At 40.9% G+C, this 17,353-nt stretch overlaps 1 protein-coding gene across 3 annotated transcripts in view; it reads right to left on the bottom strand.

The window, feature by feature from the left end:
* The window catches only part of AFF1 (ALF transcription elongation factor 1), a 202,457-nt gene that overhangs the window by 169,358 nt on the left and 15,746 nt on the right, over window positions 1-17,353 (bottom strand). The gene's annotated exons all lie outside the window — the stretch shown is intronic.

The raw sequence follows: 17,353 nt of genomic DNA, 5'->3' as shown, positions 1-17,353 counted from the left end.
TAGCTCCTTCCCACCCCATCCACTACCCCTAGTTCCTGGTAGGCACTTGTGACATCAAGGAAGGCCCTATAAATCACTGCTGAATGAATGACTGGATCTTAGATTATCAGAAAAACAAAGACTTTTCATTTAAAATCAAACTAACCCAGGGGCACCTGGGTGGCTCAGGTCAGTTGAGCGTCAGTCTTCAGCTCAAGTCACAAACCCAGGGGCCTAGGGTCAAGCCTCACATCAGGCTCCCTGCTCAGCAGAGAGTCTGCTTCTCCCATTTTATCTCCCTCTGCCTCTTCCTCTTGCTAATGCTTGCTCTCACTGTCTCTCAAATAAATCTTAAAAAAAAAAAAAAAAAAAAATCAGGGACCCCTGAGTGGCTCAGTGGTTGAGCATCTGCCTTCAACTCAGGGTGTGATCCCGGGGTCCTGGGATCGAGTTCCAAAACCGAGATGCCTGTGGGGAGCCTGCTTCTCCCTCTGCCTATGTCTCTGCTCCCGGTGTCTCTCATGAATAAATAAATAAATCTTAAAAAATAAAATAATAAATCAAACTAACCCAAAGGAAACAAATGATTTATTTCCTTAAAACAAAAGGGTAAAAGAAGTATTATTAAATATTCTCTCTACATAGTTAGGCATACTTATCTTGATGGGTACCCTAAATATAGGACTGCTATTCTGCCTAAATATAGTCTTAATATAACATTTAACAGGAAATATGAAATGAGAATTTTATTAAGAAATGGATGCACAGTGTCATCTAGCACTTTGAATTACCCAAATTCTCAATAATATAAATCCCACAGTAACAAAAATCATTCTCATTCTCACTTGAGCAGCACAGATACTACTAAAAAAAAAAAAAAAAAATCAATCTCAATCACCTGAGCAGGACCATTTGATTAAGCAGTTCACACACTGCCAGACCCCTGTCAATGACCAGGTGTTTCAGAGTTGCATCTCAAGGGCACAGCAGGGCTACTTCACTAAATTCTGCTCAATGGGGCCCAGACTTTTAAACCCTACTAGATGCTTTAAGAACATCACGGAGTTCAAATTCTCCAGGCCCTGAACACTAAAATTATCAAAGGCAGGTCAACAGAAAAGGAAACTAATTAATATTTATTAAATACCAATTCACTGCAGGCACACTGCTGGTTTTTTTTTTTTTTTTAATTTATTTATTTTTACACTGCTGGGTTTTTAAAAAATTTTTATCTCACAAAATTCTTTTCTTTAGGGCAGCCCGGGTGGCTCAGCGGTTTAGCGCCACCTTCAGCCCAGGGTGTGATCCTGGAGACCAGGGTTCGAGTCCCATGTCAGGTTCCCTGCATGGAGCCTGCTTCTCCTGTGCCTGTGTCTCTGCCTCTCTCTTTCTCTGTGTGTCTCTCATGAATAAGTAAATAAAATCTTAAAAGAAAAAAAAGAAAGAAATAAAAAAGAACTCGAATCAATGACTTAGCTAAAAAAAAATGTTTTTTTAAATAGTCTCCACACTCAACATGAGGCTTGAACTCAGAACCCTGAGATTAGGAGTTTCATGCTCTCCTGACTGAGCCAGCCAGGCGCCCAACATTATTATTTTTATTTTACAAATGAGGGAAGTGGAGTTTGAAGAGGTTAAGTAAACCACATTACACAATCTGGTAGGGTTAGAATTCAAGCCCAAGTCTAACTGATTTCAAAGTAAACTTTTTCCCTTGAACTTCAGCTGCCTCCAGGTCAAATTCATCAGCAGAGTTTCAGTGAGTCTGTAAGAACTCCACTCACCTGGGTCCCTACTGTAGGTTGAGGACACGGGGACAGAAGGAAAAGTAACGCTGACATTAAGAACTATTCCAAATATCCTCCCCTCCCATTCCCCTCATTGCCTTTGTTCTCAACTCTTTTGTTTTTTGTACAAGCCAACACCTATTTTTAAATATATTTTTTGGGACACCTGGGTGGCTCAGTGGTTGAGCGTCTGCCTTCAGCTCAGGGTGTGATGGCAGAGTCCTGGGATTGAGTCCCACATCGGGCTCCCCACCTGGAGCCTGCTTCTCCCTCTGCCTGTGTCTCTGCCTCTCCCCTCTGTGTGTCTCTCACAAATAAATAAATAAAATCTTTAAAAAATAAATTATTTTTTGGACAAGATATAGTCTCTGCTCTCATCCATTAGATCTTCTGTTGTATTTGAAAATCAACACCTTCGTCCTTAAATTAAGGAGTTTCATATCTGGCATCAAAGGCTCACTGGAGGGATACCTGGGTGGCGCAGCGGTTTGGCGCCTGCCTTTGGCCCAGGGCGCGATCCTGGAGACCCCAGATCGAATCCCACGTCAGGCTCCCGGTGCATGGAGCCTGCTTCTCCCTCTGCCTATGTCTCTGCCTCTCTCTCTCTCTCTATGTGACTATCATAAATAAATAAAATTAAAAAAAAAAAAAAATTTAAAAAGGCTCACTGGAGGAAGGTCAGTCTCACCAAATGTTGAAAAGATAATCTAAAACAAGAACTGCTACAATTTCTGCTCGTCGAGATGTTGACTTATGAACGGGGGCCACCACCTGACATCTGTGATACTCTACAGACTGCACGGTGCTCTCCAAGAGGACACACGACATCTCACGGCGAGGATGACAACAGCTCTGCTAGAGGCGAGTCAGGGCGATCCTATGTTTTGTTTAGTTTTTTTAAGATTTTATTTATTTATTCATGATAGACACACACAGAGAGAGAGAGAGGCAGAGACACAGGCAGAGGGAGAAGCAGGCTCCATGCAGGGAGCCTGATGAGGGATTTGATCCTGGGACTCCAGGATCACACCCTGGGCCAAAGGCAGGCACTAAAGGGCTGAACCACTCAGGGATCCTGGGGGGCGGGGGGGGGGGGGGAATGACCCTATCTTATTCTAAGCTGGGCACGGGCACCACCTCTGTCCCTCAATTCATCTTTTCCCTGCCATTGGTTCAACAGTCACCCCACTCTCCTTCCTTCCTTTCCTGTCCCCTCTCCACAATCTACACCTTAAAGAAACCAGCTTTGTCCCTTCCCTAGAAAGGATGCATGTTTCTGTGACCACTGGAGCCAGGCTGAAGCACTGTCCCAGGCAGCAACCTTTTATGTAATACTCCTTCATGGTGGCAGAAAAGAACAGTCCACCACAGAAGGTCTCTCTTGCCCAAGCCTCAGACTTTCAAATCAGAGCTCAGAAAGCGGGTTAAAGACTGAGGGTCTGGTGACAGAAGGAAGGTAGCCTGAATATCAACCACCGGAGAGTCCATTAACCTCTCCTTTCCTTTTTTCTTTAAGATTCTATTCATTTATTCATGAGAGACAGAGAGAGAGACAGACAGACAGACAGAGATACAGGCAGACGGAGAAGCAGGCTCCATGCAGGGAGCCTGACATGGGGCTGGATCCCCCCAGGTCTCCAGGATCAGGCCCTGGGCTGAAGGCGGCACTAAACAACTGAGCCACCCAGGCTGCCCATCCTTTCTTTTTTTCATCTGTAAAATATAGCCTCGTAGGAAACTGAGACTGAAGTGAAATCATGCCTATCAAATAAATACATACTGGCACAAAGTCTGGTCCCTGTGGTCATTAGATATTAGCTGCTATTGGCATCTGAGCTCACAAAGGCAGTGCTAACTGCAGCGTTGCCCACAGGCTCACCTACCATTCTAGTATCAAAGGAGATTTATATATATATATATATATATATATATATATATATATATATATATATATATATATACAGAGAGAGAGAGAGAGAGATTGGACGGCCTCTAATACCCTTATCTCTAGCTGAATTGTCTTGGCTAGAAGACTGCTATTCTACCCCCCATCCAGGGACCTGCTTGCTCCCCCCACAGCTGTGACCTCTGCTCCTTTCTCAAGTTTGACCACTTATTTGGAAGATACACTCAGAAGGTGATCACCGAACATCTGGAAAGGCAGTCAGTAAACACATTAGAATTCTTGGGTGCCCAGCACTGTACTAGTATCCACCTGAGTTACAAAGGGCAATCTCTGACCTCTGGGTTAAAATCTCGTTGGGGCTTAGACTGACTGCAACAAAGGAGCCAGGTGAAAACCAAGCAAGAGATAAGCTCGATGGAAGTTGGGTACACAAGGGAGGGAGTTTACTGAAGGTGGACCTTCAACTCTGCAGAGCTGGATTTAGACAGCAGTTCCCAAGTCTTGGCTCCATAAAATGCTACATGATTAGTTGCTTTCGATATAAACACTGAACATATGAACATAAAGTGTTCAAATCTCATCATTTCGGAGAAAGGCCTCAATCATATGCAAAGCCCTGCACTACACAAACAAAAGGAATCTAACTTTGGGACGTCTGGTGGCTCAGCGGTTGAAAGTCTGCCTTCGGCTCAAGTCCCACATCGGGCTCCCTGCAAGGAGCCTGCTTCTGCCTCTGCCTGTCTCTGCCTCTCCCTCCCTCTGTCTCTCATGAATAAATAAATAAATAAAATCTTTAAAAAAAAAAAAAAAAAGGAATCTAACTTTAAAAGTAAAATTGAAAAAAAATAAAAAATAAAAAATAAAAGTAAAATTGAGGGGCACCTGGGTGGCTCAATGGTTGAGCACAAGTCATGATCCCGGGGTCCTGGAATTGAGTCCTGCATCAGGCTCCCCGTGAGGAGCCTGCTTCTCCCTCTGCCTAGGTCTCTGCCTCTCTGTGTCTCTTAGGATTAAATAAAAATAAAAAATATTTAAAAGTAAAAATATATATCTAAAAGTAAAATTGAAAAAAAAAAAACCGCCTTTGGACTCCTTTACAAAGTTCTAAGAATTTACTTAAAAATTGACCTCTTGGGATCCCTGGGTGGCGCAGCGATTTGGCGCCTGCCTTTGGCCCAGGGCGTGATCCTGGAGACCCGGGATCGAATCCCACGTCGGGCTCCCGGAGCATGGAGCCTGCTTCTCCCTCTGCCTATGTCTCTGCCTCTCTCTCTCTCTCTCTGTGTGACTATCATAAATAAATAAAAATTTAAAAAAAAAAAATTGACCTCTTTCTGTACTATGCAGGAGTTAAGGGCATTTTTCTCTTGGTGTTGGGTGGGAAAAGGAGCAGAGGAAGAGTCTAAGCCCTCAACCTCCTCAGAGGTACAGAGCTCAAGAATCCTGCCTTGTTCCCCTTATGGCAACAACCACATAACAGAACCCAGTGCCCTTCAGATCGCCCTCGTGGAGGAACGCCTGTGAAGCTGCCCTGGCCTGGGTGCATTTATGCCATATTTGAGAGTCACAGCAAACCCAGGATAACAGTGGCCACCTCCTCACAGCCTTAATAGAAATCTCCAGCATGAGTAGTCAAAATTCAAACGAAGAGCAGCCCCACACTCAGCACTAGTAAACCCTGTTTTCTTTTAATTAAAAAAAATTTAGAGGTCACCCCCTCAGCTTTGTTTACAAGTAATGAGTCCAGCAGCCCCCATTTATCACCCCTGGAGATTCTTTTACACTTTGATGTGAAAAGAGTCAGGACCCATTGTGATTTCAACTACTCCAACAGCAGTCCTTTCATTTGCAAACGAAGCTCTGGCCCCAGTAAGAAACAACTGTCAGAAAAAATTCATTGCCTTTCCTTCTAATGATTTATCAGAGATGGGGGAAAGAGAAGCTGGCTCTAAGACAACTTTCCAGAAAGGATTCCCAGCACACCCCTGTTGCGTTCCCGACCTTTGCTAGTTCTTTCAGCCCCAAATGCCCCTTTTCCAAATCCCATTGCTCATGAAAGGCGACCTTCTCTCTTGAAACCATCCACTTTGGAAGGGCTTTCTCTCTCTGCTTTAAGCCTTCAAAGTACTCCAAGTGGCCTAACTTTACTGACCGATTTTAGGTGTTCTCTCTCTCATGGCAATGCTCCAGAACATGAAAAATACCTGACTGGTCCATAACTGACACTCGACCATCCTAATAATTAGGTCACAAGGCACCTGTTTTATGCCACTGTTATGCTCTTACATTAAATGGAACTGAGTATTAAGGAAGTTTAAGAGAAGAGGATTTAAGGATTTCTTAACATATCTAAGAATTCAACGTGGTAGTAAAAGATACACAACAGGACTATTAAGACTTTTTCAAGTAAACTTTAATAATTAGAGTATAACACACATTTTAAAAGTATACAGCTCTTGCTGCCATTTGCAACACCATGGATGGAGCTAGAGACTGTAATGCTAAGTGAAGTCAGACAGAGAAAAACAAATATGTGATTTCACTCATATGTGGAATTTAATAAACAAAGCAAATGAACAAAGAAAAGAGAGACCAGAAAAAAACAGACTCTTAAATACAGGGAACTGGTGGTTGCCAGAGGGGAGGCGAATGGGGGGGATGGGTTAAATAGATAAAGGGGACTAAGAGTACAGTTACGGTGATGAGCACAGAGTAATGTACAGAATTACTGAATCATTGTACACCCCCAAATAAAACTGTATATTAATATTTCAATTTTTAAAAAGTGCACAGCTCACACATGCATTTCACAGAGACATACTCTTGTAACCAGCACCCAGATCAAAACACAGAACAATACCAGCACTCTTGAACTATTAAACTATTTTTAGTAAAAAGACTTATCTTGACTCTGAGCTTTAGAGCTAACTTCCATTCTACAGGAAATACCTGGAATAGAACCACAGGGATTCTCAACCTCAGCAATGCTGACATTTGGAGCCAGAAGATTCTTTGTAGTGGGGGCCATCCTGTGCATTGTAAGATATTTAACAGCATTCCTGCCCTCTACCCATTAGATTATGACAACTAAAAATCTCTCCAGACATTGTCAGATGTCAAATGCGGGAGGTAAAATTATTCCTGATTGAGAACCACTGGTATATAAGAACAAGTTAAAAACATTAAGAGTTAATAAACTGTCATACAGTCAACTCCATTCTACGACCAGTCAATGCCCCCTACCCCTGCCCCCAAGTAGGGTAGCTGCTCTAGATTAAGACTCAAGAAACAAAACATAGGGGCGCCTGATGCTCTTCATCTTGCACTTGTAAAGTTGTGCCCCACGTTGGGTATAGCAATTACCTAAAATAATTAAAAATTTTAATAACAACAACAAAGAAGCAAAACCAAACACAACATAAGCACTTTGGCTTACGTGGATCAGTATGTAAATAACTTTAATACACTTTTTTTTTTTATTTTTTTTTTAATTTTTATTTATTTATGATAGTCACAGAGAGAGAGAGAGAGAGAGAGAGAGAGAGGCAGAGACATAGGCAGAGGGAGAAGCAGGCTCCATGCACCGGGAGCCTGATGTGGGATTCGATCCCGGGTCTCCAGGATCGCGCCCTGGGCCAAAGGCAGGCACCAAACCGCTGCGCCACCCAGGGTTCCCAATGCACTTTTTTTTTTAAACATAATCTCTATACCCAATATTCAGTTCAAACTCACAACCCGATCAAGACTTGCATGCTCTACCCACTGAGCCACTCAGGTACCCAGAACTTTAATAGACATTTTTTCTTCTAAGGATTTTTTTAATTATTCATGAGTGACAGAGACATAGGCAGAGGGAGAAGCAGGCTCCCCGCTGAGCAAGGAGCACAATAGGGAGCTCAATCCCAGGATTCCAGGATCATGACCTGAGCTACCCAGGCACTCCTAGACACTCTTTTCTTAACCAGAAGTCATGGACGACCTCATGCTTTCTAATAGCTTTAATAAGACATGTTCTCTTGATATCTATGAACATCTTATATAAACCTACACAATCTAGTGTCTATAATTTTAGCAACAAAAATGGTGGCACTCTGCAGTGCAGTCTATGAAAAACGCATCGTCTGATGGAGGCATTCAAACCTGTTGGTCAAAAGCAGAAATGAAATTGCACCGTGCCTCACATGTTAAATGTTATTCTGTACAGTAATTTAAGAATTTCACAACCAAAACAAAACTAGCTGCCCTTAGCATTCCCCATAGTCTGATTCACACATCCAGCTATTAACTTCTCCAGGCCTTTGCTTCCTCCAGTACAAGTAAACTGATTACCATCTAATCTGACCACTTTACAGGGTTATCATGAGCTTCAGAAAACAAGACTCCAATTCTGAAATGTCCTCCAGGCTTCCAGAAAACCACAGGAACCTGGAACTGAAATTCTCTTCCTCCTAATCCTGTTCCACAGATTCCTAAAGAGGCTAACTGCTACAGCTTAAGAAAAGGATTATTGAAAGAAAGAAAGAAAGAAAGAAAGAAAGAAAGAAAGAAAGAAAGAAAGAAAGAAAGAAAGAAAGAAAGAAAGAAAGAAAGAAAGAAAAAGAAAGAAAAGAAAAGGAAAGGAAAGGAAAGGGAAGGAAGGAAGGAAGGAAGGAAGAAAGAAAGAAAAAAGAAAAGGATTGTTGTCATTGAAGCCCCCCCAAAAGAAAAAAAGGTTCTCCTTCAAATCAGGAAAGCATAAATTTAGGATCCCTACAAAGATAGTCTAATCCTAAATCGTTTAACTCAATGTCCATCTTATCCACCACCAAAGACCAAAGTATCACGTAAAATGATGTCATGCTAACTACCTAGACTAGTAACCATTATACAGAAGGCACTAAATAATATTAATTCATTCTCTTCCATCTCTTAGCATTAGTAGAGTTCAGGGCTGAAGGCAAAGAGAAAAACCATATGCAAATGAATCTGAAACTGACCCACTAGCACAATGAACCAGAATTTAGAATAATCTAAAGATGACTCTAAACACGAATCTACCTTACAAGAAAGCAATTCTACTTCTAATAACTACCCAAAAGAGGGATCCCTGGGTGGTGCAGCGGTTTGGCACCTGCCTTTGGCCCAGGGCGCGATCCTGGAGACCCAGGATCGAATCCCACATCGGGCTCCCGGTGCATGGAGCCTGCTTCTCCCTCTGCCTGTGTCTCTGCCTCTCTCTCTCTCTCTGTGACTATCATAAATAAATAAATAAAAATTAAAAAAATATTAATATCTACCCAAAAGAAAGATATGTACAATATTCATAATAGCTACAAAGTGGATACTATCCAAATGTCCATCCATTGGTGAACAGTAAATAAAGCATGCTATATTCATACAATGGATTATTTGGCAATACAAAAGAATGAAAAATTGACACATGCTGGGACACCTGGGTGGCCAGTAGTTGACCATTTGCCTGTGGCTCAGGTCGTGATTCTGGGATTCTGGGATGCAGTCCCTGTATCAGGCTCCCCATGGAGAGCCTGCTTCTCCCTCTGTCTCTGTCTCTGCCTCTGTGTGTGTCTCATGAATAAATAAATAAACAATCTTTAAAAAACAAAAATTGACACATGCTACAACATGGATGAGTCTGGAAAACTTTACGCTAAGTAACCAGTCACGAAGAAACCACATTTTATATGATTGCATTTATATGAAATGTTCAGAATAGGCAAAACTGTTCAGTAGATTAATGGCCACCTGGAGTTGGGGTGGGAAAAAGCTGAATCTACTGTGAGTGCAATTCTGAAAATGGAATGTAGAAATGGTTGCAAAACTCAGTAAGCTTACTAAAAATCATTAAATTGTATACTTAAAATGGTGTGTAAATGATACCTCCATAAAGTGCTGTTGTTAATGACGATGCTACTTGCAAAAAAGAAAATACTACGCAGTAGCGTGTTTTTTATCCTATGTGTATGATTGAGGACAATCCCATCACCAATATCAAATGTAAAATAGACCACTGTAAAACTTGTAAGTGTATCCACATGCTCTGCAAATAAACACACATTTTGTTTTTAAAGGTCAGTTTCCTCTATCATCCTTCTTTGTATGAATGCTATTCCTGGAGTAGCTTGAAAAACAATCTCTTTTATCCAAAGAGTTGCCTCGAAACAAAGCCTTTCCCCTCAAAATAGAATTAAGGAAGCTTCTGACTCCCCTGAAATACACCATCCTACCATCATCACCAAAGTAGTAGAATTAAAAACTCATGGGAGATTTATGATGTAGGAGGTACTGTGATAAGCACTTTCCACTTATTATTCTTCTTATCCCCATTTTTTTTTCTTATCCTCTCATTTCAATGAGGTTTTAAGAATTGAACGATTTGCCCATGTAACCAACATGTCAGAGGTTGAAACATAGCTATCCCACTGCAGAGTCCTACACTTTGGCTTGCTGTAACACGGATGTAATACTAGCTCAACTGGATTTTACTGGTGAAAGTATGCAGTATTCCTACAGTTTAGTCTCCCTTCCCCAAATTTTAACGGTCCCTTTGGGAGATAGATAATTAATTCTGACAAAGATTTCCTCAGGTCTGGGATAAGTCTGAAACCAAACTCCTAAACCCATCAAACTAAGTGACTCATCCTAAACTACTTATGACAATGTCACATACTTAACAATTAGGAACTGATTTCTAAAGTAAAGGGATACAATGAGTTCTATATAAGAAACATTATTGCACTTGTAAATTAGGCTTTAAACGACTTAAGAAATACAGGAAACTTTCCTATTTCCCCAGTTCACAATCCAGGTGTGGATTATTTACAATGCCCAGGCCAATCACTGCTTCAGGAAAACACAGCCTCCAGCCATTAATTTCTGTAGTAAGCATCTGGAAGTTAGGCCCCTGATTTACTCACACAAAGAAAATCTGTCCATATAATAGGTGTTAATCAGCTTAACACCTTGTAGCTTCCTTACTAATTGAGGACTCTTCTCAATTAGGAGAGCTAAACATTATTTCAGACTCTCCTGGGGAAGGAGATTGTCCAAGAGTACAGTACTATAATATGATTCAGCTCTCACAAAATCCAATCTTTCAAATCTTTCCAAATATTGAAAAGCATATCTCAGCACATCTCCTAAAACACATACAAGAAATACCTACCCTGGATCCCTGGGTGGCTCAGCGGTTTAGCGCCGCCTTCAGCCCAGGGCATGATCCTGGAGTCCTGGGATCAAGTCCCGCATCAGGCTCCCTGCATGGAGCCTGCTTCTCCCTCTGCCTGTGTCTCTGTGTCTCTGCCTCTCTCTCCCTCTCTCTCCCCTCCCCACCCTGTCCTCATGAATAAATAAGATTAAAAAAAAAAAAAAAAAAAAAGAAGTATCTACCCTTAAAGGCAGGAAATAACAAAATCACATCCCACAGATATGGTGATACAGCCTAAAATACAATTTCTTTCATTCTTACATTTTACCTTCGTATATCTTCCACCCATCATCAAGTAACATTTTCACAGAATGTATCCCCACTTTACTCTCTGGCTTCACTTACCTGGGCCCAATTTCAGAAGAATGAAGTTTAGCACATACTTTGTAAAAATTAATTTTAATTTCTGGATTCCAAAAAGGAAATGAGACATTTCAGTCAAATAGATAAGAATAAGAAGGGGAAGAAGGGGAACAGACTGGTGAAATGGCAAAAAGGTATATTCTCTCAGTAAGAAAAAAGAAAAGTAACTAAAAACTCCAGGAAAAATAAAAACATCAAAGATGAAGCAATTTAAAATGTGGCATGAATTTGAACAATTTGCTCAGCTAAAGAGTTGATTTCTCCTGACCAAAATGAACCTTTCTCCTTCAAGTGGTATCTGTGATAACTGTGAACCCATATGAAATATAACCCTATGTGAAACATGAAATGAAACTCTAGGGACACCTGTGTGGCTCAGGAGTTGAGCACCTGCCTTCAGCTCAGGGTGTGATCCCTGGTCCTGGGATGGAGTCCCACATTGGACTCCCCCTCAGGGGGCCTGCTTCTCCCTCTGCCTGTCTCTGTCTCTCTATCTCTCATAAATAAAAATCTTAGGAAAAAAAAAAAAGCTTTAAACATTATTTTGCTTCCTGATAAAAGTAATGTAAATAGAAGTTTGAAAAACCTATTATCAATTTAGAGACAAAGCTTTCAAGGACATAATTATAAAATAAAATGTCCTATCTATCTGGACAATTTAAAACTAAAAGCAGGGGCAGCCCAGGTGGCTCAGCAGTTTAGCGCCACCTTCAGCCCAGGGTGTGATCCTGGAGACCAGGGATGGAGTATGTCAGGTTCCCTGCAATGGAGCCTGCTTCTCCTTCTGCCGGTCTCTGTCTCTCTCTCTCTCTCTCTCATGAATAAATAAATAAAATCTTTTTAAAAAATTTAAAAAAAATAAAAGCAGAGTAATAGTTGGAGGGTAGAAGAGGAAGAAATGGAAGAAAGAGTAAGGATAATTATATCAAACTATGGAAAGTTGATGGAAAGGAAAATAAAAATATTCATGATGGACTATATAAAATATACCTAACATAGCATTTTTATTTATTTTTTAGCATGATTTTTTTTAAAGATTTATTTATTTATTTATGATAGAGGAGAGAGGCAGAGACACAGGCAGAGGGAGAAGCAGGCTCCATGCCGGGGGCCTGATGCGGGACTCGATCCCGGGACTCCAGGATCGTGCCCTGGGCCAAAGGCAGGCACCAAACCAGTGAGCCACCCAGGGATCCCCTAACATAGCATTTTAAAAATTTTATTTAAATTCAATCAATTAACATATAGTGTATCATTAGTTTCAGAAGTAGTGTTCAGTTATTCATCAGTTGCATATAAAACCCAGGGCTCATTATATCATGTGCCCTCCTTAATGTTCATCACCCAGTTACCCCAACACCTCGCCCATCACCCAATTACCCCCATCTCCCCACCCACCTCTCCTCTAACATAGTATTTTAATATAAAATACATTACTACTGAGACAGTTAAAAGTTCATAATATTTAAATTTATGAAATAGAATAATAATCACAAACATCAAAACTGAATAGAAAACATTAAAAATCATACTCTATGGTTAAACGCAAATAAAATTCAAAAGCTAGCAAAACAAATTCATGATGTCAGAAGTCAGAATAGTGGCAGCCTTTGAGGGAGTTAATAGCTGAAAGGGGACAAGAGGAGGCTTCTGGAGAGCCGGTATTGTCACTTGATGGGTTACACAAGAGTGTTCACTTTGTGAAAACGCACTGAACTGTACTAATAATGTCTGCTCTATTCAGTTTGTTATACTCCAGTAACAATTTTTAGAAAGAACAAAAAGAACGGGAGGAAAATGAGGGTAGGGGTAATATAAGTGAGCTGCGATTCACTAGTGTCTAATGCTGATAAATCTGCAAATCAGAAAGTCTATTATTTATAAGAACTAAAACAAATATTGTCTTTACACATTACATTAATATTTTATCCACGCTTATGACTTTTGATAGCCTTGAGCAAAGTAAGGGCTCACACTCAGACTTCTGTTTGGTTTGAACAATTAGAGTTGCATACTCAATACACATCTGTTTCCTTTCAAGTATGTGCTAGCCCTGGACCAGTTCCACGTGAATTTGATGGGATTTTTTTCTGGACTACTAAAAGACTAACCTGTCATGATTAAACATTTAAACAGTGAGATTACTGATATATATTAAAAATTGAGTTCCATTCAGGATTTCCTCTAACTTTATCACTTGTATTGGGTATTAAAACTAAAAGGCGCATATCAGGAAGGTTATGAGTTGAAAAAATGTAACAAACAATAAAACCAGTTCTATAACTGCCAGAATGTTACTACAAATGCCATTCACCCATTCTAGTAATTATTAACAATAGCAACATATGTAAGTAATAGAATACAAAATTGTTTCAACCTTAACACTGAAAATACTGTAACTATTATAACTGAATATTCTACTAGAAATTATATGGGAGGCAATGTCAACAACTAGAAATTTTTTTTTTTTTAAAGATTCTATTTATTGGGCAGCCCGGTGGCTCAGCAGTTTAGCGCTGCCTTTGGCCCAGAGTGTGATCCTGGAGTCCCGGGATCAAGTCCCACGTCAGGCTCCCTTGCATGGAGCCTACTTCTCCCTCTGCCTGTGTCTCTGCCTCTCTCTCTGTGTCTCTCATAAATAAATAAATAGAATCTTTTTTTTTCTAAAGATTTTATTTATTTATTCATGAGAGACAGAAAGGCAGAGACATTGAGGGAGAAGTAGGCTCCCTGAAGGGAGCCCAATGTGAGACTAGATCCCAGGACCCGGGATCACTGCCTGAGTCAAAGGCAAATGCCCAACCATGGAACCACCCAGGCAGCCAAAAACTAGAAATTCTTGAAAAATCAGACACCCGCAAAAATCTTACAATTTAAATTTAAAATTTCTTCATCCACTTAAAATTTCACCATTCTGATATTTAGATTCCTTTGTAGGGAGACTCAGGTTTAATATGCTATAGAATTAAGCTCTCCCTAATTGATGAAATTCTTTTCTTTTAATTTGTTTATTCATGAGAAACACATAGAGAGGCAGAAACAGGCAGAGGAAGAAGCAGGCTCCCTGTGGGAGCCTGATGCAGGACTCGATTCCAGGACCCCAGGACCATGACCTGAGCCAAAGGCAGATGCTCAACTACTGAGTCACCCAGTTGCCGCCTTAATTGATAAAATTCAAAAAGACCTGAATCAAAATGTCAACATTTTTCTAGAAAATGACTAATGACTTCAGAGGATACATGGAAATGTAATCAGATGTGAATAACTACCAAAATTCTAAAAATGAAAAGTAGTGACAAAGAAGTGCCTGAATATTAAGATCTATGAAAATACAGTGACATAGTATGGCACCATTGCCAGAACAATCAATCAATGGAACAAAAGAGTCCAACCAAATACTCAAGATGGTGATGGAATTTAGATGCAGCACTCAAATCAATGGAGAAAAGAGATGATGTAATAAATTATGTTGAAACAACTGGCTAGCCTTTTGCTTTAAAAAAAAAAAAAAAAGGCAGGATCCCTGGGTTTAGCGCCTGCCTTTGGCCCAGGGCGCGATCCTGGAGACCCGGGATCGAATCTCACATCGGGCTCCCGGTGCATGGAGCCTGCTTCTCCCTCTGCCTGTGTCTCTGCCTCTCTCTCTTTCTCTCTCTGTGACTATCATAAATAAAAAATTTTAAAAAAAGGCTCCTAAAGTGCCCGGGTGGCTCAGTCAGTTAAGCATCTGACTCTTGATTTCATCTCAGATCATGATCTCAGGGGTCTTGAGATGGAACCTTGCATTGGACTCCCGGCTCAGCAGGTAGTCTGCCTGAGATTCATCCTCTCTCTCTCTCTCTCTGACCCTCCCCTGCTCATGCACTCAAACTCTCTCACGCAAAAAGATCTTTAAAAAAATTAAATTTTAAAAATAAAAACTAGGGACGCCTGGGTGGCTCAGCGGTTGAACATCTGCCTTCAGCTCAGGGCGTGATCCTGGGGCCAGGGATCAAGTCCCGCATCAGGCTCCCTGCAGGGAGCCTGCTTCTCCCTCTGCCTGTGTCTCTGCATCTCTCATGAATCAATAAATACCTTTTTAAATAAAATACTAAAAGGTCCAAGATCTGGGACCTGGCTGGCTCAGTCAGTAGAGCATATGACTGACTCCTGATTTCAGGGTTGTGAGCTCAAGTCCCACATTGGATATAGAACCTACTTTAAAAATTAATTAATTAGGGATGCCTGGGTGGCTCAGTGATGAGCATCTGCTTTCATCTCAGGGTGTGATCCCAGAGTCCTGGGACCGAGTAGCAGAGCAGATTCCCACGGGGATCCTGCTTCTCCCTCTGCCTGTCTCTGCCTCTCTGTGTCTCCCATGAATAAATAAATAAATTTTTTTTTAATTGAAAAATTCAAAAATTAAACATCCAAAATCTGAAATGGGTCACAAGTTAAGAGGGCTAAGCAGTGAAGTGAATGTGTGATTCCAACTGTGGAAACTAGTGAACTAGAAAGTACCTGTGCTCTTCCGATCTTTTTTTTTTTTTTTAATAGCAAGTCTTTCTGGGGCAACCTGACAAAGCAGATGTCTGCAAGAGGAAACAAGGGGGAGTTCTGGAGTTCCGGCTGACCCACAGGCTGGGAGGATGAACATGTTGGCACACCTGAAAAATACTGATGGCATACCATTTGGTAAGTTCTGAATTAGAACTCATCTAACCTCATGCCTTGTTGCAAAGAGCAGTGGCTATTAGATTGTATCTGAGTGCTGCTATACAGCAACGCAAGGCCGAGGTTGTTAAAACTTCAATTTTTTAAGAGAAGATGGAAGTCTAGATTGTTATGTAAAAAAACATTGGCAGATATATATGTATTTTTTTAGAACACTGTGAGGGGCCAAACAAAACCCATCTGTTGACCAGATCTGTCCCATAGGCCACCAGCTCACAAGTTCTGATTTAAATGCAAAAAATGAAACCATTCAAGTGCCAGCAAAGAACACATGACATTATTTTCACAATCTTGAAGTTGGGAAGACCTTTCTAAGCACAATCAAAACCAGAATCCATAAAGGACAAGACATTTAACTGCATAAAAATTTAAAACTTATGTGTAACTGAACATAATGAACAAGCCTAAAGACAGACGACAACAGCTTCCCCTCATTCTAGCAGAATGTGAATTGCTGCAGCCTGGGTCACATGCCTTCCTCTGTGGGGGAGGAGAGTGCACCAAGTCTAACAACAGTACCACCAGGGCCACCTGGAACAGAGGAAGAGTTTCCTAAATGAACCAGAAAGGGAAGTAGGAAAGCATCCAGGCAGGACCTTCCAGAATTACAGGCACGAGCATCTGTTAATAAATGTTAGCTGAGTAAGTCTGAGTCTCCATCTTTCATTCTTAAATCTGTTTTTGAATATCTAACAGTATAAATAAAAATTGATCAGTGATATCAAATGAGTTACTCTTAATAACTGCTTCAGAATATTAGTATGCTCCCCTCAACCAATCCTGATCATTCAGTATATGCAAGAAGGAAGTTAACTATATGTGCACACTTGGAGGGAGAGATCTGAAAGTAGTAAGATGTAACTGACAGGAAAGCCCGGGTGTCTCAGCGGTTTAGCGCCGCCTTCAGCCCACGGCATGATCCTGGAGACCTTGGATCGAGTCCCACGTCGGGTTTCCTGCATGGATCCTGCTTCTCCCTCTGCCTGGGTCTCTGCCCCCCCCCCCCCCGTGTCTCTCATGAAAATAAATAAAATATTTACATAAACAAATAAATAAACTGTAACTGTCAGAATTCCGTCCTTCAGAGTTCTCATGATAGGGCAGATTTCACGAACAGGTGCTCCTTTCTCCAAAACAGTGTAATACAGACCAATATCCTGCACACAGAATTGGGATGCTGATCTACTATAACACCTATATGTTAAAGAAATGAGGTATGAGGTTCCGAAAGCACTAGATCTAAAGAAAATATGTAGCCGGTCTAACAGGGTTGTGTAGAGAAAACTAAGATTTTCACATACCTTCCTGTATCATAAAAATGAAAAGGATCGAGCTTATTCTTTGAAAAATACATCATAAACTCAAATATCATTGCATCTTTGAATCCTGGATTTCACCGTT

Source organism: Canis aureus, chromosome 33 (genome assembly GCF_053574225.1).
Source record: "Canis aureus isolate CA01 chromosome 33, VMU_Caureus_v.1.0, whole genome shotgun sequence".
NCBI classification, from domain to species: domain Eukaryota; kingdom Metazoa; phylum Chordata; class Mammalia; order Carnivora; family Canidae; genus Canis; species Canis aureus.
This window is presented reverse-complemented; position numbering and strand designations above follow the sequence as displayed.